Source organism: Euprymna scolopes, chromosome 45 (genome assembly GCF_053919585.1).
Source record: "Euprymna scolopes isolate OS-2025 chromosome 45, ASM5391958v1, whole genome shotgun sequence".
Lineage (NCBI taxonomy): Eukaryota > Metazoa > Mollusca > Cephalopoda > Sepiida > Sepiolidae > Euprymna > Euprymna scolopes.
The window spans coordinates 60,749,956-60,770,547 of NC_136526.1; the positions used below are offsets into that span (position 1 = coordinate 60,749,956).

The 20,592-nt window shown below is 42.2% G+C and overlaps 1 protein-coding gene across 1 annotated transcript in view; it reads left to right on the top strand.

Annotated features, from left to right (window-relative positions):
• LOC145269211 (uncharacterized) overlaps window positions 1-20,592 on the top strand; it is a 113,949-nt gene that overhangs the window by 10,302 nt on the left and 83,055 nt on the right. The gene's annotated exons all lie outside the window — the stretch shown is intronic.

The window sequence follows — 20,592 nt, forward strand, 5'->3', positions numbered from 1 at the left end:
TCGTTTAACTATCGTATCTAACTATTTTGAATGTGCTAATAAATTTGGTAACGTTGCCATAGCGTAGAAGTTCATAGTTTAGCTTTAATTAATTTTTTTACCGATAACAACATTTTTAAATTGTAAATTCAGACCGCCCTTAGAGCTTGCTGACGTCAAGATCACGTGACATGACTCAGCAGGTTTTAAATACAAGTTGACCCAAAATAAACGGCCGCGTGTATACTTTATGTAGAAGAGTTGGCGCCTGTATTTTTGGGGGCAGTTATAAATCGATTTAAAAATATGTAATGTTTAACATTAAAATGTCACTTTTGCCCCCCCCCTGCAAAAGATCGATTAGTTGACGTACTTCTGAATGTCATTTTGGGCCAATTTTTCGATATTTGTCGTCCGGAAGGTGGGGCTTTCATATAAGACCAAGTTTGTGAATTTTTGTTCCGTCGGTCGAAAGTTTTTAGCAGACACACAAACATACATACATACATACATACATACACACAAACATACATACATTTTCGCTTTTATATATATAGATTTTAATTACTTTATATTGCAAAACTGTCGAACACATATTTTGCAGTGTGTGATCGCCTTATACATATGCAAATATTATTATTATTAGCATGTAACCAATGTACATACTGTTGATATTGCATGGAAAACTTGTAGTTTTATTTCTGTTTTATGTATTTTATGCTGGAAATAAATAGAGTATTCCGTTTATAAAAGAAAATTGGTTTCTAAGACAACATCGGTTGCAAAATATTGTCAATCAAACATTTTGTGCCTGTGTTTAAATACTTATAATTTATGGCTAATCTTTCGAACTTATCAGAAATCAATTTTTATTTTATGCAAAAAAATGATGATTTTTAAAATCATATTTCTTATACATTTATAATTTAACAGAAAATAAAGTTATATCACATAAATTCCATAGAGAATTTGTGCAGTTTTTCTGTATTTGTATATTTCCTTTCAGATATTTATAATGTTACCAAAATGAAACATTTTCTAAAATAAAATTCATGATTTCTTGAATATACTCTGGATTATTAGTCCGAAGAAAATATTTTCTAACACAGAATCGATTGGCAACAGTGTCATGTAAAAACATCATTTTTCCAATAATAATTTGTATATTGGATCCGAATTTGTGTATGAAAATAACTTTCATTTAAAAAATACAGCATTTGTGATATGTTGATTTATTTTTTATGAGGTTTTATTAAATATAGAAAATAAATCAACGTATTCATGTTCTTTTCCAAACTTATTTGACAATATAAAAAACTATTAAAATTATTAAAAAGATTTTTGCTTACTATAAAAAATTCTATTCTATATTGTGCTATTTTCTGAAACAAAATTAAACTAAAATCGTTTTAGGAAATAAGTTATTACTTACAGCTCAGTCAATGATGGAGAAGGTAATACTTGGGAGTAGGAAGTATTTTTTTGGTAAAATGCGTTGTCAGAATTTGTTACTGTAAAAATAAAAATTTTCAATATAAAAGAACAAACAAGTAGTATTGCAGTCAAAATGAAAATTGAAAAATAAATTGAAAGAGAAAATGATTTAAAAGAACAACTGGAGTAGGAGGAGTAGAAAAAGCAAGAAACAAAATTCATTTTGAAAACCAGGGAAATTGGTTTTCGGTTTTTACATTTGATACATTCAACATTGTATTTGAAATATAGACAAGTTAAGCACTTGCAGTTTGAAACAATATTTACGAAACTGAATAATATTTTCGTAGTGGAATAACTGAAATGGGGGTAAAAAAGAGCTTACCTCGGATATGTCTGTTGTGTTGCACGACGAGGGGAAGAGAATTCCAAGATGGCGTCCATGGGTTTTTATTGGCGTTGACCCCATGCAATTCTCGCAGAATCACGTGAGCTCTCGCACGATTATGCAAATAATTCCCGGCCACTATAAAGGCAGGACGCTGGGAAGCAGCCAGGCAGTGTCGTGCAGAGTGTGTGTTACTGGTTCTGTGGTAGGATTGTTCTTTGTGACGAACCACAAATCTGCAAGAAACAAGTTTTCTTCTGTCTTTTTTCTGTTTCCTTCTATCTCTACAGCCAAAAAATCTCTCTCTTCTAGAGGTGGGCAGTGCAGGGCGAAACTGACTATTTTCTATCTTTGTTCCTGATTTTTGCCGACTACATTTTGCTACAAGCTATTCCAACTCGACTATGACAAAGGTGCGGATAAGCAGTGATATCATCAAGCCGTTTTCTGGCGAGGGAGATGTAGTGTTGCTACAAAAGTGAGACTTGTCTCACAATTTCAGCAGGTGAATGATATAGTGAGTCAGCTACCTTTATATCTGGAAGGTGATGCACAGGCCCTCCACATGGAAATGGAGGAGGACGATCAAAAGAAGATAGACCAGATTGATGCCCGATTAAAAGAGGCACTTACCGACTATGCGTTTGCAACATACAGAAATATAACTATAGTCAGATGGACTGGCGAACATGTGGATCTTTATCCCAACAAAATCAGGCAGTTGGTTGGATTGGCCTAGTTCACAGGAGATGGCCTAGAGAGATTCATGAAATTAACTTTCATCACTGGGTTCCCTGACGTCATCTCAATTGCTTTTCAACAGGTACCAAACATCAAAGCCCTGACCATGGGGGAGCTAATGTCAAGAATGAGTATTTTGACAACGATTGGGAAACAAAATCAGGATGTGGTTGTGGCCACACGTTCACCCAACAACAACAGGGCCAAGAATATTTCTGTTGGTGTGACCTGTTTTAAATGCAATGTTAAAGGCCACCTTCCAAAGAACTGTCGAAAACATGGAACACAGTGTGACCGGTGCGGTGAGAGTGGACACTGGGCTCGGAAAACAAGCAAGGGGTATGCATAAGTGTCAGTCTCCTTCTCCACCAAAATGCGAACATTATGCTCCCGGTGACAGGCATCCATGTTGACGGGACGCAATGTTTGGTGCTTATTGATACAGGACGATTTTACATGCAGACCTTGGCCGGTCTTGGAGAAAAACAAACATGAATGTCGAAATGATTGGTGGAATATCTCCTGCATGCTGCGGTGTTGCAGTGGTCTCTGTATCCACTGATGAAGGTGTGTCTGCCAGAATTATGTGTTGGTGGTGCTTTGCAAGCCGCTGGGGTTTGACTTCTAGGGATCGATGCTATAAAAGCTCTGGGAGGTGTCGCTGTGGAACCTACAGGATCAGTGCAGCTGAGTGGCAGGAAAAATATTAAATGCGCAGCCATTATTATTAATGAACTTGATTTCACCGCCACCTTTGACCATCATTGTGGAAGTGGTCTGAGGACCACCCTCCTGAAACGCTACACAATCGAGTGTCCGAATACCCAGTGCCAGCAGAAATCTGTGAAGAATACATGCAGGAGCTCCATACCTGGATAGACAATGGTTTGCTCATGCCGTACCCAGAGGATTAATTGGGACCCCCCAAAGGCCTAATTCCCCTGATGGCTGTGATACAGGAAAACAAAGCCACAGTGCGCCCGGTGATGAACTACTGGGAGCTAAATCATTACGTAGATGCGTTTACAGTCAACGCATATATTTGTGCGGCTAAGCTGCATGAATAGAGACAAAAACGTGCTAACGTGTTTCTACTAGACCTCAGGAGAGCATACCTACAGGTATGGGTCCATGAGACACTGTGGCCATACAAGACTGTTGAAATCGACAGGAAAAAGTACTGTGTGACCCGTCTAGGGTTCGATTTGAATCTGGCTCTCCTGATAATGAGAGCAATTAATTATTATCCCAGGAAGGAGTTTGTAGGCCGCGCAGCATATGCTTACATTGATGACATATTTGTTAATGAAAACGTGGTGCCTGCAAAACGTGTAAGAGAACACCTAGCGCAGTTCAGGTTGGAGTACAAGGACCCTGAGCAGTTGAAGGACAGTGCACGGGTGCTGGGATTGGCGGTTGGGATGGAATGCAGTGAACTGCGGTGGAAGCAAGGAAATGCAATTCCAGAGGTTCCCAGTATTGTTACGCGACGAACAATGTTCTCTCTGTGTGGTCAACTTGTCGGGCACTCTCAACACATCAATTTTGCTGAACTGGACGCCATATCATAAGGCATCAATTTGGCTCTTCGGTGGCAGGGCAAGGTGCTACACATAAAGACAGATTCTCTTTGCGTATACCATTGAGTATGTGCTGACTGTGGACGTGACGCTGGTTCTATCAGCACGAAACATCGTTGACCGATTGACACGAATACCACAGCGGTGGTTTGAGGCGATGAAAAGAAAAACCGGCTTTACCCGGTTATCGGCGAGGTTCATACAGACAGGCTGGATGAGAGTCAAATCATGGCTATTCACAAAGGAAGTGGACATCCAGGGGTGCGACACACTACCTACTCTGTGAGGAAAGTTGCCAAACCACGACAAAAGTAACTGTTAAAACGTTCATACGGAAATGTGAGGAATGTCAGTCCATTGACCCAGCGCCGGTCAAGTGGGAAAAGGGGAAGCTGGAAGTGAACAAGAATTGGCAGAGAATTGGAATGGATATCACGCTTTATGGCACCTTCCATTTTTTTGAATTCTAACAAACTGTGGTCCATCACATTTCTTCATTTGGTGGAAATTAGCGAGGCAGAACTCGGCAAGCATGATTCATCAGTACGAGGCAGTGTTTCTTGAATGTGGCTTGTCGCATTAAAACCTTTTAGACAACGATACAGCTTTCTGCAGCAACGTGTTCCAAGCATTTGCACATAAATTGTTCACTTGTGATTCCGTTCTGCATGTGCTTTAGCTGGGACTTGCATAGCAGAACTATGTATCACTGTACACTGAAACGAATAGCAGCTAGAATGCGCTGTCCCATACAGGAGGCTGTCTACTGGTATAACATCACACCCAGATACGACGTATCTTCCTTCACTGCGCCTGCCAACAGGATTTATCGATACCAAGTTTTTACTAAAGGAGACCAATCTGGCAACTGCATCCTCAGGTCTCAAGAACAACTCTTACCAGGTTGGAGATTGTGTGTGGGTCAAAAGACCGCAAAATCAATGTACCACAAGGTTCGGCAACGGTGAGGCGACAAAGACAATCAGCCCTTAATCGATTTTGGTGGACGGTGTGCCTCGCCACATGGAGGATCTGCTCCCTCGCCATTATGTTGTAACATCGGAGGAAGAGGAAGACTGACAATACGATGTCTTTTTAAAGGACAGAGAGTATGATGCAGTATGATGGAGAGGATTTTGAGCCATATAATGCACATACTGAAGAATTGGAAGAAGGACCCCTCTTGCCTTTACTAAGGAGTACCCAACAAAGACGGATGCTGCCCTCCCTACCCTGATTGTGAAACACTGCCCATGGAACCAGGAGAAGGGATAATGGAACAGACTGGTAGCAATAACGGTGGTAATGAGGAAGATAGCAATGGGGAAGTGCTGTCCCCGGTTTTTCGAAGAAGTACCCGACAAAGACGACTGCCCCCTGCCCTGTTTGTGATCATGAGATCAGAGGGAAGTGTAGCAGAATTGGTGATAACCGAAATGGGAGGAATAAAGAGCTTACCTTGGATACGTCTGTTGTTGTGTTGCGGGGCGAGCGGAAGAGAGTTACAAGATGGCATCCATGGGTTTTTATTGGCGTTGACCCCACGCAATTCTCGCAGAATTAGATGTGCTCTCGCGCAATTATGCAAATATATCATTCTCGGCCGCTATAAAGGCAGGACGGTGGGAAGCAGTCAGGCAGTGTCCTGCAGATTTTGTGTAGGTGGTTCTGGCGGTTGGATTGTTCTTTGTGACAAACCACGAATCTGCGAGAAGCGAGTTTTCTTCTGTCTTTTTTTTTCTGTCTCCTTTTTTCTCTACGGTCATTACAGCCAAGACATCTCTCTCTTCTAGAGGTGGGTGGTGAAGGGCGAAACTGACTATTTTCTATTTTTGTTCCTGATTTTTGCCTACTACATTTTGCTACAAAATCCCCCCAAAACTTTAGTTACATTTTTTATGGTATCGTCTGAATTTAATTTAAAAAATATATAGCGACCATTGGAGACCATATTATTATTATATTGGAAAACCAGGGAAATTATTTGTCTGCGACATTTTTAAATGTGATATTCCTCTTCAGCACATGAAAACCTATAAAAGTCGTTATAATAAACGTGAGTGTTCATTTGGAAATAAACTGCAAATTGACCAAAACATCTTTAGGATACACGTTTCCTTCAGCCAACGAAAATGTCATATTCCAAAAATTACATAAATTGATCGAATATTTTTATTTTTTACTCAGGAAAATTAATTTTTATGAGAAAGCAAGAATCGTCTGTCTTGCTCCGTCATATTTAATGAAAGGAGAAAACTCAATTTAATGAAAGCAGACAACTCAGTCCCTCTGTATTAATATTCATCAGGGTAGTACAGATACAAAAGGCTCGCATTTGGGGGTCAAGGTAGCACCCGCGATATTTCAGCAAGTCATGCATACCAGGCTGAGCGACCTGGACACTGCCATCGCATATCTAGATGACATCATTATAGCAAGCAAAAGCAGGGAGGAACACGCAAACCATATCAGACAAGTATTCAGTTGAATACAAACTTATGGGTTTAAGGTCAAAGAAGACAAGTGTGAATTTTTTTACACAAAATCAAGTACCTAGTGCATGTCATTGATAAAGATGGCAGACACTCAGATCCGGTTAGGGCGGCCGCCATTAGAGAAATGCCGGCACTGGAAAACATAGCACAATTACAAAGCTTTTTAGGCCTGGTAAATTATTACCAAGGGTTTATCTCTAACATGTACAAATTGCGCGCACCACTTAATCAATTACTAAAGAAGGATAAGATTTGGCAATGGACAGAGGATTGCCAGACAAAAAAATTTAAAAAATCCTTATTTTCAAACTGTTCCTAGCTCATTTTAACCCGAAGTTGGATATAATAGTGGCTAGCAACACGAGCCAATATGGCGTTGGTTGCCTGCATGTTACATAGGATGTCAGACAGCTCCAAACAGCATCTAGCTTTTGTGTCCCGGACTCTGCTTCCAGTAGAGAAAAATTGAATTGAAAACCATGGTTTATAATATCATTCGCGAACTGCCGGTTACACTTCAGGAAATTAAGAATCTATGAATGAAAATTTCATCCGAACTACTAAGCAGTAATGGTCAGAGATCTTGAGATGCAAAAAAAAACAAAAAAAAAAAAACGACTGCGGCGACGATGACAATGTTTTTTTTTATTTAGTTGTTTGCTCATTTTGGGGTTGTGGATTGTCAGCGACAACCGTACTCAGTTCACCTCAGCCAGCAGTGTTCAGAGAATTTTGTGAGACGTACCAAGTTAAACATATTACGCCCCCCCCCCCAGGAGTAACAGCCAGGCTGAACACTTTGTCGACATTCTAAAATGAGCGTTAAAAAAGGCGTGTGGCACACCGACAGAAAAGGCCCGCCAGCAATTTCTGCGGGTCAATAGAATAACAAAAATCCGAACAAACCAGATGCCGGATCCCCACATGAAATGATGTTTGAGTGGAGAATAAATTCAGATATCTGCTATCCAAACATATAATACAATACAGAACCTCCGCAATGTCAACAAAACTGATTAACCTCGGGGATAAAGTATATTTTAAACATTATAAGAATATCGTTTCCTTTGGGAACAGGGCACATTCTTACGAAAAGTCGGCTGTGTTACATACATCATTAAGGTCCAAAATTCAAACATAAGAGGCACCCAAACCTAATTAGGAAACGCATCATCTCAGAGGATCAAAAAGAATCACCATAGGAAAGCAGAGAAGCATTGACTGTTTTGACGTGGAACCTTTAAAAGGCATGCCAGAACTAAGATGTTTCGGCAGAAAAAGGAAGCTGGTCTGTCCCTAAAAGAAAAGATACTGATTTCACACCCGGAGAAATCAGCTTGGGGTGTTGTGTTGTGAGGGAACCACCCTTCAAATGGATGGACTAATATAAACTTGACTCATAGCGATCCCAGGCGGGGATCTAATTCCAGAGTGATAATATTATAGTGATAATATTATAGTGATATATATTATAGACAATATTATAATATTAGTAGATAAGTTATAATAATAATAATAATAATAATAATAATAATAATAATAATAATAATAATAATAATAAACAAACAAAGAAAAACACGGGAGCACAAATAAAGAAAGTTATAGACTGAGAGAGAGAGAGAAAATGACACACAAAAACAAAATGAAACGGTCGAATTCATAAAAAACGAACACACAGACACACACAAAAAGAATGTGAAAGAAAACAAACAAACAAGAGAGCGTTCGCGTTTTAAACTGAAAAAAAAAGACAGCAAGAAATCGATAGTGCTGAGTGAGTAAAAAAAAGTTTTTTGGTCTCTAAGGTCAACATTTTTACTTTCGTTGATAAATCGTCTCGCGTTATTTGGCATTTGTTTTTCTTGTCTTCCCCTGCATTTACCTATTTCGAGATCGTATTAATATTTAGAAATTACCCACCTAGTTAATTGTTTTTTCTGCTGATTGTTAGGATATAGAAATAGTCATGAATGAGGCTGATATAGATACCGCGCCCAATCATATCCTCCGAATTGGGTCAGACAGGTCAAAACTCCCAATATTTACAGGTGTTTTACCTGCAGAGTTTTAAATATGGGTAGAGGCGCTAACAAAGAAGGCCAGGATTCACCGGTTAACATCAACTGATTTGGTCTTTCTGGCTTACGACTATGCTGACAGTTTGTTATTAGAATATATAAGGCTCTACCTAGATGAACATCCTCAGGACAATTGGACCGACTTGATACAACAGTTGACTAACCACTACAGTGAATTTGTCAGTGCAACTGATGCTGCTGTTAGAGCCTTAGTAAGGATCAAGCAACGGCAAGGATAATCACTTTCAAAACTGGCTAATAGGGTTTTAAGATTAGCTAAATTAGCCTATAAGGATGCTGTTCAGAGGAGGTGGAGACAGTTCATAGGGAAGAGGGTTGCAGTTCAGAGGGAGGGGAAGGCAGTTCAGAGGGATGGGGGCAGTTCAAACACAAACAACCCAGCCAGCCTGAATGATCGGCCTATCATCGGCCTATTACATAACCGACGATCAGCCGACAAACACTGTAATGGGCCGATGATGGGCCGATCATTCAGGCTGGCTGGGAATATTATGTGAATGCACTAAATAACCCGTTTGTGAGATAAGACACTGGTAAGAGCCGCTTCCACCTCACTAGCGGAGGCGTTTGCGGCTGACCCCAAAGTTTAAGGTTGTAAGACAGATTAGTAGCCTCCAAGTACATGGAGTGGCAGAGGCTGGAAGAGAAGTCCGAGAAAGAGCAATGGGGTTCGCATTGGGGCTAAGAGCTTTGGAGTGTACTTATGCTATAGTATATACCTTACAGGAGCTAGACTATTATCTAAGCAGGGCTACCTTTATTATTAAAACCAATCACCAACATCTCCAGCATTTGTTCGAGGCAGAGTGGACAAACAAGAAGTAAGCACTTAAACTGAGTTGGTATAACTGCAAGATCGAATACATGTCGGGCAGAAAGAATACCTGTGCTGATTTGCTGTCACGAATTCCTGAACGCTCGACCAGTAAAGATGTAACAAACACTGCTCCGATGGCATCGGCCACCAAAGCGCTCATGACTATCCAGCCTTTTGCATCCAATCGCAAGTAACGTTACTCATCTCTCAATGGACTCTCATTCTTTCTATCTCTTTATTAATATTCTTCATGTATATTAATGTAAATTGCATTCCTTTGCTGATATATAACGGAATGTTTTCTTCGTCATTATGCGACCTTTTGCCTTTCAATCCTTCATCCAATACATTCACCATATACACATGAGGACGGGATCGTCTATCACGCAACCATCCCGTGCTGTCCTCATCACCCCACAATCAGTATTTAAAGCTGTTCATCTTGGTATCTGTTCCTGAGAAAAATAGTATATCCTTATGTCATTTAAAGAATAAAAATAAGAAAAATAAAGATGTAGACATCATTTCAATTTGTTTGAATATTCAAAAGATGTAGTCAATTACCCTCACTGCAATAATCACTTATATGTCCGCAAAAAATTATAGTTCTAATTATATGAATTTATGTATGTAGCAGAAGTAGCAATAACTAAAATGAGGGGAAAAAGAGCTTTCCTCGGGTACGTCTGTTGTATCATCGGTTGGGGGGAAAAAGAGAATTCCAAGATGGCGTCCGGGAGTTTTTATTAGCGTTTACCCCATGCAACTCTCGGAAAATCACGTTTCTTTCTTATGTGATTATGCAAATGGATAATTCCCGGCCACTATAAAAGCAGGAGGCTAGAGACGAGTCGGCAGTGTCCTGCAAATTGTGTGTGTGGGTGTTTCTGGCGATTGGAGTGTGTCTTCTTTTACCACAGTTATCACGGACTACATTTTTGTTTCAAGCTATCTCGGCCCGAATATGGCGAAGGTGCGGATAAGCAGTGATATTATCAAGCCGTTCTCTGGCGAGGGAGACGTTGTAGCGTGGCTGAAAAAAGTGAGACTTGTCGCACAACTTCAGCAGGTGGATGACGTAGCGAGTCTGCTACCTTTATACCTGGAAGGCGATGCGCTGGCCCTCTACATGGAAATGGAGGAGGACGATCAAAAGAAAATAGACCAGATTGAGGCTCGATTAAAGGAGGCATTTACTGATGACGCGTTTGCAGCATATAGAAAAATAACTATGGTTAGATGGGCTGGTGAACGTGTGGATGTGTACGCCAACAAAATCAGGCAGTTGGTTGGATTGGCCGGATTCACAGGAGAAAGCTTAGAGAGACTCACAAAATTAATTTTTGTCACTGGATTCCCTGACACCATCTCAATTGCTCTTCAACAGGTGCCGAACATCAAAGCCCTGGGGGAGCTAATGTCGAGAGCGAGAATTTTGACGACGACTGGCGAACAAAATCAGGATGTGGTTGCGGCCACACGCTCACCCAACAACAGGGCCCAGAATAATCCTGTTAACGTGACCTGTTTCAAATGCAATGTTAAAGGCCACCTTGCAAGGGACTGTCGAAAACGTGGAACACGGTGTTACCGTTGCGGTGAGCTGGGCTCGGAACTGCTCGGGAAACGAGCAAGGGGAGGACGCATAAGCGCCAGTCTCCTTCCCAACCTAGATGTGAACACGACGCTCCCGGTGATAAGCATCCATGTTGACGGGACGCGATGTTTGGCGCTTATTGATACAGGATGCTCCAGGACAATTTTACATGCAGACCGGTGCCGGTCTTGGAGAAAAACAAACGTAAATGTCAACACAATTGGTGGAATGTCCCATGCGTGCTGTGGTGTTGGAACGGTCTCTGTATCGACTGATGAAGGTGTGTCTGCCAGGGTCGATGTGTTGGTGGTGCATGGCAAGCCACTGGGATTTGACTTGCTTCTAGGGATCGACGCCATAAAAGCTCTAGGAGGTGTCGTTGTCAAGCCTACAGGATCAGTGCGGCTGGGCGCCAGGAAAAGTATTAAATGCGCAGCCATTTCTATCGATGAACCAGATTTCACTACTACCTTTGACCATCAAAACCGAACGTGGACCACATCGTGGAAATGGTCTGTGGACCACCCCCCTGAAAGGCTGCATAATCGAGTGTCAGAGTACCCAGTGCCAGCAGAAATTCGTGAAGAATACACGCAGGAGCTCCACACCTGGATAGATAATGGTTGGCTCGTGCCATACCCAGAGGATAAATTGGGACCCCCCAAAGGTCTAATTCCCCTGATGGCTGTGATACAGCAGAACAAAGCCAAAGTGCGCCCGGTGATGGACTACTGGGAGCTAAATCATTACGTAGACGCATTTACGGCCAACGCAGATGTTTGTGCGGCTAAGCTGTGTGAGTGGAGACAAAAAGGTGCTAACGTGTCTCTACTGGACCTCAGAAGAGCATACCTACAAGTCCGGGTCCATGAGACACTGTGGCCATACCAGACTGGAAATCGATGGGAAAAAATACTGTCTGACCCGTCTGGGGTTTGGTTTGAATGTGGCTCCCTTGATAATGAGAGCAATTATCAGCGAAGTACTATCTCAGGAAGAAGTTATAAGCCGCGCAGCATCTGCTTACATTGATGACATTTTTGTCAATGAAGACGTGGTGCCCGCGACCCATGTGAGAGAACACCTCGCGCAGTTCGGGTTGGAGTGCAAGAACCCGGAGCAGTTGAAGGACGGTGCACAGGTGCTGGGATTGGCAGTCAGGATGGAACGCAATGAACTGCGGTGGAAGCGAGGAAATGCAATTCCAGAGGCTCCCAGTATTGTTACGCGACGAACAATCTTTTCCCTGTGTGGTCGACTTGTCGGGCACTTTCCGGTGTGCGGTTGGCTTCGTGTGGCTTGCGGAATACTCAGAAGGAGAGTAAGTTCGGTAACGAAGGGCTGGGATGATGAAGCAAGGGACGCCGTATTACATCATATGATGTTCGAAACCTTAAAATCTGCGCAGCAGAACGATCCGGCACAGGGAAATTGGTGTGTGGACGGCAAAGAGCTGAATGTATGGGTCGATGCTAGCTCCCTAGCAATTGGGGCAGCCTTGGAGATGTGTGAAACTGTGTTGGAAGATGCATGTTGGCTGCGACCTGAAGATGACTCTCAACATATCAACTTGGCTGAACTGGATGCCGTATTGAAAGGCATCAATTTGGCTCTCCAGTGGCAGAGCAAGGTGCTACACATAAAGACAGATTCTGTTTGCGTATACCATTGGGTCTCAGACACGCTAACTGGAAAGGCGCGAGTACGCAACAAAGCAGCAAGCGAGATGCTTATTAGGAGCCGATTAAGCACTCTTAAGGAGCTCTTGAAAGAGTACGGGCTGACAGTGGGTGTGACACTGGTTCCATCAGCACGAAACATTGCTGACCGACTGACACAAGTGCCACAGCGGTGGTTTGAGGCAATGAAAAAGAAAAACGGTCTTGACCCCGTGATAGGCGCGGTCCACACAGACGAGCTGGATGAGAGTCAAATCATGACTATTCACAAAGATAGTGGACATCCGGGGGTGCGACGCACTACCTACTTTGTCAGGAGAAGATGTCCAACCACGACAAAAGCAACTGTCAGAACGGTCATACAGAAATGCGAGGAATGTCAGTCCATTGACCCAGCGCTAGTCAGGTGGGAAAAGGGAAAGCTGGAAGTTAACGAGAATTGGCAGAGAATTGGAATGGATATCACGCATTATGGCACCTTCCATTTTTTAACTTCAACAGACTGTGGTCCATCGCGTTTCTCCATTTGGAGGAAATTGGCAAGGCAGGACTCGGCAAGCGTGATTCATCAGTTGGAGGCAGTGTTCCTCGAGTGTGGCGCGCCGCATGAACTCCTTTTAGACAATGACACAGCTTTCTGCATCAATATGTTCCAAGCATTTGCATGTAAATGGGGAGTTCACTTGCGATTCCGTTGTGCATACGCTCCAGCCGGGAATGGCATAGCGGAGCGATGTCACCGTACAGTGAAACGAATAGCGGCTAGAATGTGTTGTCCCATACAGGAGGCTGTCTACTGGTATAACATCACACCAAGAGACGACACATCTCCCTCCACTGTGCCTGCCAACAGGATTTATCAATACGAAGTTCGAGTAAAGGAGACCAATCTCGCAACTGCGTCCCCAGGTCCCAAGAACAGCTTTAACCAGGTTGGAGATCGCGTATGGGTCAAAAGACCGCAAAATCGATGTACCACGAGGTTCGGCAAGGGTGAGGTGACCAAGGTGATCAGCCCTCAGTCGATTTTAGTGGACGGTGTGCCTCGTCACGTGAAGGATTTGCAGCCTCGCCATTATGTTGTTACATCGGAGGAAGAGGGAGACTCAGACAGTATGATGTCTTCTGAAAAGACAGAGTATGATGCAGGACGACGGAGAGGATTTTGAGCCATATAATGTACATACTGAAGAAGCGGAGGAAGGACCACCCGTCTTGCCTTTACGAAGGAGTACCCGACAGAGACGAATATTGCCCCCCTGCCCTGATTGTGAAACACCGCCTATGGAGCAGACTGGTGGCAATAATGGCGATGAGGAGGATGGCAGGGAGGAAATGCTGCCTCCGGTTCTTCAGAGAAGTACCAGACAGAGACGACTGCCCCCCTGCTCCATTTGTGATCATGAGATCAGGGGGGAGTGTAGCAGAAGTAGCAATAACTAAAATGAGGGGAAAAAGAGCTTACCTCGGGTACGTCTGTTGTGTCACCGGTTGGGGGAAAAAGAGAATTCCAAGATGGTGTCCGGGGGTTTTTATTAGCGTTTACCCCATGCAACTCTCGGAAAATCACGTTTCTTTCTCATGTGATTATGCAAATGGATAATTCCCGGCCACTATAAAAGCAGGAGGCTAGAGACGAGTCGGCAGTGTCCTGCAAATTGTGTGTGTGGGTGTTTCTGGCGATTGGAGTGTGTCTTCTTTTACCACAGTTATCACGGACAGGAATTCCCTCTCTTCTGGAGGTGGGCGATATTGACTATTTTGAAGGTGTACTGTTGCTGACAGAACATTTATTTTTTTTGCCTACTACATTTTTGTTTCAGTATGCTCATGTCATTTTATTATAAATCATGCATTTGCATATTATTTGTTCATGAATTGACCATTATTATCTTTATTTCACAACAAACTTTAATAATAAAAACTAAATATTTCCTATAAACACTAAAATTTGTTGTTAACAAACTGCATTTAGCACAAATTGATAGGACAGATAAAATTCGTCTCAATAAACTTAATCGTTTGCATGACAGGAAAATGGGGCTTCAGAAGTACAAACACGTTTTTACTATCAGTTTTCATGAGAAAAACGTTGTTCTTTACGCTATTGTTAGAGTTCGAGTATACTGGACCTGATAATATATTTTGTGGTCTTTATATTTGAACAACTAGACAAGGCGGTGGAATATGGACTGCCAGTGGAAGTAGACATTCTGTTATTGAATGTAGACAAAAACTTAAAGATTTTGATATAAATATTTGATGGCGAATGCATGTCGGGACAAGATCAAAGTGTAGTATCTGTTCTTCAGATGCTGCACTTCTATTTCTTGTTCTCTTTAGGTGGAGGAGAAATCCTTCACGACTGAGACAATTTTTATTTTTGTACCTTTTCTCCACGTTAAAAAACGACCAACTCTGTCCCGTGGGGAGGCATAGTAAATAGGTGCATGACATTGGTCAGATGAGAGTGGGTAGAGTGAGCATTGAAAGGATCAACTTAAAGTCACAATAGCAGAAACAGTAATTTTCAAGTGAATGAATAATCCTAACGCATGTAGCAAAAGAATCACAATAAAAAGGAACAGATTTATAGTGGTTAATAAATGCTAAATATTTTTTGACAAACAGTGTAGATTTAGTTAAAGTCATTCAACTGCAGGAATTCTAATAGTCTTCTCTGAACGCATATACCATACGTTGAATAAGGAATGGGAAGCTAGGGCAGTAGACCTACAATATACAGTAGCGTCCAAAAGGTAAGGAACGATCGATCATTTTCTTTTTAATGGCTTCTAACTTTATCTATGAAAAAGAAAAAAAAAATTGGGGGGAATTTTCCAATGTTTAATAATGGTAGTTAAAAAATTTTTTTTTTTTAATTTTTGATTTTAATACATATTAGTTATCGAAGCCGCAGTTTTAAAGCGATCAGAACGAGATGATGGAGTGATTTTTCTATCCTCCCTTTTTGTTGTTATTCGGGATCGGCCCGATTTTTTCTTTTCAGTCAATGTGAAGTGGGGTGCTCGCTGGGCAAAACAACGAGCATCTCACTTACGATTAATTCTTCAAAACATTTATACGAAAGTAAACATCTGGAAAAATCAATTAAAAACAAACAAATCATCAGACTTAGCTCTTTGTAATAGATGTGAATTTATTTGCCTGGAATATCTCACTCGTGTTATTTTTTAGTCCGAAGATAAAGAAAAGAAATCCTTCTTGACCGGTTCAATGTTTTTTGACGTCACGTTGGATATTAATTTTTTTAGGAAATGCGTCGAGTAAGGAGCTGAAGGAAAGATAAGAATGTTTTTCTTTCTTTTTGTGTATTGTTTCATCAATGGGAAATCAGCACAAGGTGTGTGGCGGCTGTTGCGCACAAGCGACGGAGCGTGACAGTAACGCGTCTTAACTTTCCGGGTGCCGAGCAAAAAAGAGGTCGAGAGAGTTCTTGAATTTTGGCGCCAAGCCTTTTTTTGTCTTTTTTTCGGAGCTCTCCGGAAACGGTGAAATGTTCAAATGTCCTGACAAAATAAATTCCCGGGTAGACGCTACATACCCCCCTACTAGACAGTATGTCAAACAAAAGAGAGTGGAAAAGTCACTGGGTATACACAGCAAATCGATGAGGACGTTGCACTAATCTGCCAGATTTGGTAGAAGTTGTACTTACTGGTGAATCGAACTTTCCGTTCTGAACTGCAGTGTTTTGTGTCCGTTTGCATGCTAGCACATCGTCATCCAGAATAGCTTTCTTCAGGCGATCAACACTGACTGAATCTCGTCTTCCGTCAATGTCGATAACGAAAAACTTTGAGTAGCGTTTCAATACCTTAAAGGGACCGGAATACGGTGTTTGCAGTCGAGCTGTGCCTCCATCGTTCCGAACAAACACATGAGTCCACGATTGTATGTCTTTGGGGACGTGAGTGCATGTGTTCTGTGTTCTCGGGGCAACGTTAAAAGGTTTCGCCAAGTATTCCCTCACACAAGAGGTATAACTTGTTGGGTCAGGCATGCGTGTAGGAGTGGTCGGTGCGACCATCTGTCCAGGAAGAGTTAGCGTTGTTCCGTAAATCATTTCGGCAGGCGTAAAGCCAATATCTGCTTTTATGGTGGATCTAATGCCTAATAGAATGAAGGGGAGGTACTCTGTCCACCTGTTAGGGTCGGAATGTGCTCTAATGGCTGCTTTCAACTGACGGTGCAGGCGCTCGATCATGCCGTTTGCCGCCGGGTGGTACGAGGTAGTCCTTATGTGTTTGATTCCCAGTAGGCGAGACAACTCAGAAAAAAGATAGGAATCGAATTGTCTGCCCCTATCGGTTATGATGGTGTGAGGCACACCATAACGCGATATCCAATGTGTAACCAGGGCTCGGGCAACAGTTTCTGCGGAAATATCTGCGATGGGGATGGCTTCAGGCCATCTAGAGAATCTGTCGATGCAAGTCAATAAGTATGTGCAGTTTCTCGAATGTGGGAGTGGACCCACTAAATCTATGTGAACGTGTTGAAATCGTGCCTCAGGGGTTGCGAAGGTAGCAAGGGGACTTTTAATATGCCTCTGTACTTTCGATTTCTGGCAAGGGACGCAACTCTTGGTCCATTCGCGAACGTCTCGGTTAATGGCTGTCCAGATGAAACGAGAAGTCACCAGCTTCTGCGTGGAACGAATGCCAGGATGTGACAAGTTGTGTAATTGAAAGAAGACAGCTCGCCTATGCTTAAGGGGTACATAGGGGCGTTCAGGACCGTTCGAAACATCGCACCATATTGTCTCGTTGGAACAAGGTACTGGGACTTGCTTGAAAGTTAGATTTTCGGAGTGACGTAAGCGATTTAGTTCTTCGTCATCCCGTTGGTCGATGGCGATCTGGTGAAGGTCGATTCCGTTAATCGCTTGAATGGCATTGGGTTTAAGTCCGCGCGGGCGCGCGCTCACAGACAGTCCCCTTGTTTGGATATGATGTGTGACATCGTGTTTGACTTTGTCACCGTTAAATATAGGACGCGTTAATTCCGGAAAACCTCGCAGCAAATCTGTATACGGATCCGTGGTGTCTTTACGTATAACTGGGCTGATCTCGGTCAACCCACTGATTATGCCTTGCACGGAACGTCCAGTGTTATTATCAATGAGTTTGCCGCGTTTGACATCTACAAGGATGCCGAAATGGTGCAGAAAATCCGCTCCTAAAATCGGAACGGGTAGCTTTGCGACGATGAAGACCCAACGTAGTGCACGCTGTAATCCAATATTTAATGTTATCGATGTCTCTCCGTAAGTAGGAATGGAGGAGTGATTCACTGCGTGTAGAAATATATTTGATTGAGGATGCTTCTCTTTCACGAACTTCTTAGGGATGATACTGACTTCCGCACCGGTATCAACGAGAAATCGTATACCAGTGGTTCTATCAGTCACGTACAGGGTGCGACGAATGTTGTTCTTGCCAGGAGTGTCTGCCGCTCCTACTGCCTGGCCTGGGCGTTTCCCGAGAGACGTTTCTTCGTATATGAACATGGCTGGTGGCATCGGTAAGCTCTTTCACCGAAATGCGCGTGGTACTTGCAGAGCCCACCGCTGTTCTGAGTGTTGCTAAATCGCCGGCGACGGACTCGCTCAGTGGGGTGCTTATGCATTTTTGGTTTGAGCTCGAGGCCACGTAACTGTTCACTCAGGTCGTGAATCATTTGAGCCTGTCGCTCTAGTTCCTCGTGTATATCCGTGGAGGGGTTTGCGACGTTAGGCAGGGCATCGTTAGAGCTGTGCGTGTGAACTGTGGCTATGGAAACGGTCATGTCCATAATTTTGTCGGCTAGGTCCGCTAGCTCCTCAATGGTTGTGGAGTCATTCGAAGAGGCGAGTATCATTTGAATACTCGATGGCAGTCTATTAACGAAAAGTTGTTTAAGTATGTCCAGCGGTAGAACGCTTTCGCTCATTAATTGTTTCATCCGCCTCAGTAATTGGGATGGTTTTCGGTCGCCGAGTTCCTCTTCTACGAGAAGTTGATGAAGGCGTTTCTGCGGTGAATCGGTTGTCCTCCGAATCAATTCCGATTTGAAATAATCGTAGCTGATCGATCCAGGGGGTGCCATTATCAAGTCGCGGACTTCAGACATCACTTTGTGCGTTAATGCGGCCACCACATGGTTAAATTTCGTCACATCCCTCAGAATCCTTTTCGTGTAGAACTGGGCCTCTACGTGTGCGAACCATAACGTTGGATCGTGCGTCCAAAAAGGAGGAATCCTAAAATAGCCTGAGTAGCCATCGTTGAAGGAAGCGCCTCACTGTCCATCATGGGGAACGCGTTGAAGAGAACGATGATCGCAGAAAATCTCCGTGAGATCCTTTATGCCTAGAAAAACCGATGTGCCGCTAAGGTCGACATGTATGTACGTCATTCGGTGTGCGCGTAGTCGCTGAGAATTTTCCCTTGTGTGATTACAGGTAATATCCACATTTCCTTGCGTGTTCTGCCAAAGTCTGACGAAGAAGAGGGGTCACCAGTGAAGCGGGGTCACTAGTGATGCGCGGGGTCACCAGTGAAGCGGGGTGCTCGCTGGGCAAAACAACGAGCATCTCACTTACGATTAATTCTTCAAAACATTTATACGAAAGTAAACATCTGGAAAAATCAATTAAAAACAAACAAAACATCAGACTTAGCTCTTTGTAATAGATGTGAATTTATTTGCCTGGAATATCTCACTCGTGTTATTTTTAGTCCGAAGATAAAGAAAAGAAATCCTTCTTGACCGGTTCAATGTTTTTTGACGTCACGTTGGATATTAATTTTTTTAGGAAATGCGTCGAGTAAGGAGCTGAAGGAAAGATAAGAATGTTTTTCTTTCTTTTTGTGTATTGTTTCATCAATGGGAAATCAGCACAAGGTGTGTGGCGGCTGTTGCGCACAAGCGACGGAGCGTGACAGTAACACGTCTTAACTTTCCGGGTGCCGAGCAAAAAAGAGGTCGAGAGAGTTCTTGAATTTTGGCGCCAAGCCTTTTTTTGTCTTTTTTTCGGAGCTCTCCGGAAACGGTGAAATGTTCAAATGTCCTGACAAAATAAATTCCCGGGTAGACGCTACAAATGTAAACCTTTTTTTCTATTTTCAATAATCGGAAAAACAACGGTTTTAGACCTTTTCTATATTTTAGCAGTCTTCCCTATGGACTTTTTTTTCATCATAATGGTCACAAATAAGCTGTTTTCTTGTACAGATAGCCTTTTTCGAATATTCGGTGTCGACATTTTGTTGTTGTTAATAAAATTGTTAACGTTTATATTAATTTTCTGCGTTCCTAAACTTTTGGACGCCTGTAGTTTAATTAAATTTATTTATATGTAAAAAAAACCTAATATGTATTAAAATCCAAAATTAAAAAAAAAAACTTTTTCTTTAACTACCATTATTAAACATTGGAAAATTTACCAAAATTTTTTTTTTCTTTCTCATAGATAAAGTTAGAAGCCATTAAAAAAAAATGATCGATCGTTCCTTAACTTTTGGACGCTACTGTATAATAAAAATGCAGGTATGCTTCCGAGTTCAACCCTTAGAATTTTAATATTTCTGATACTCATTAGGAACTTGATAAAATTTGGCCAAGATTGTATATTTACTGTGGACACCATAATTTTTATAGACGTGAGAGAAAAACTAATTTACACATATGTATGTAAAGTACAAAGCCTTAGAAAATTATTATCAGTCTATAGTGGAATGAGGCATAAATGGTAACATTTATTGCTGCTAAACTAAGC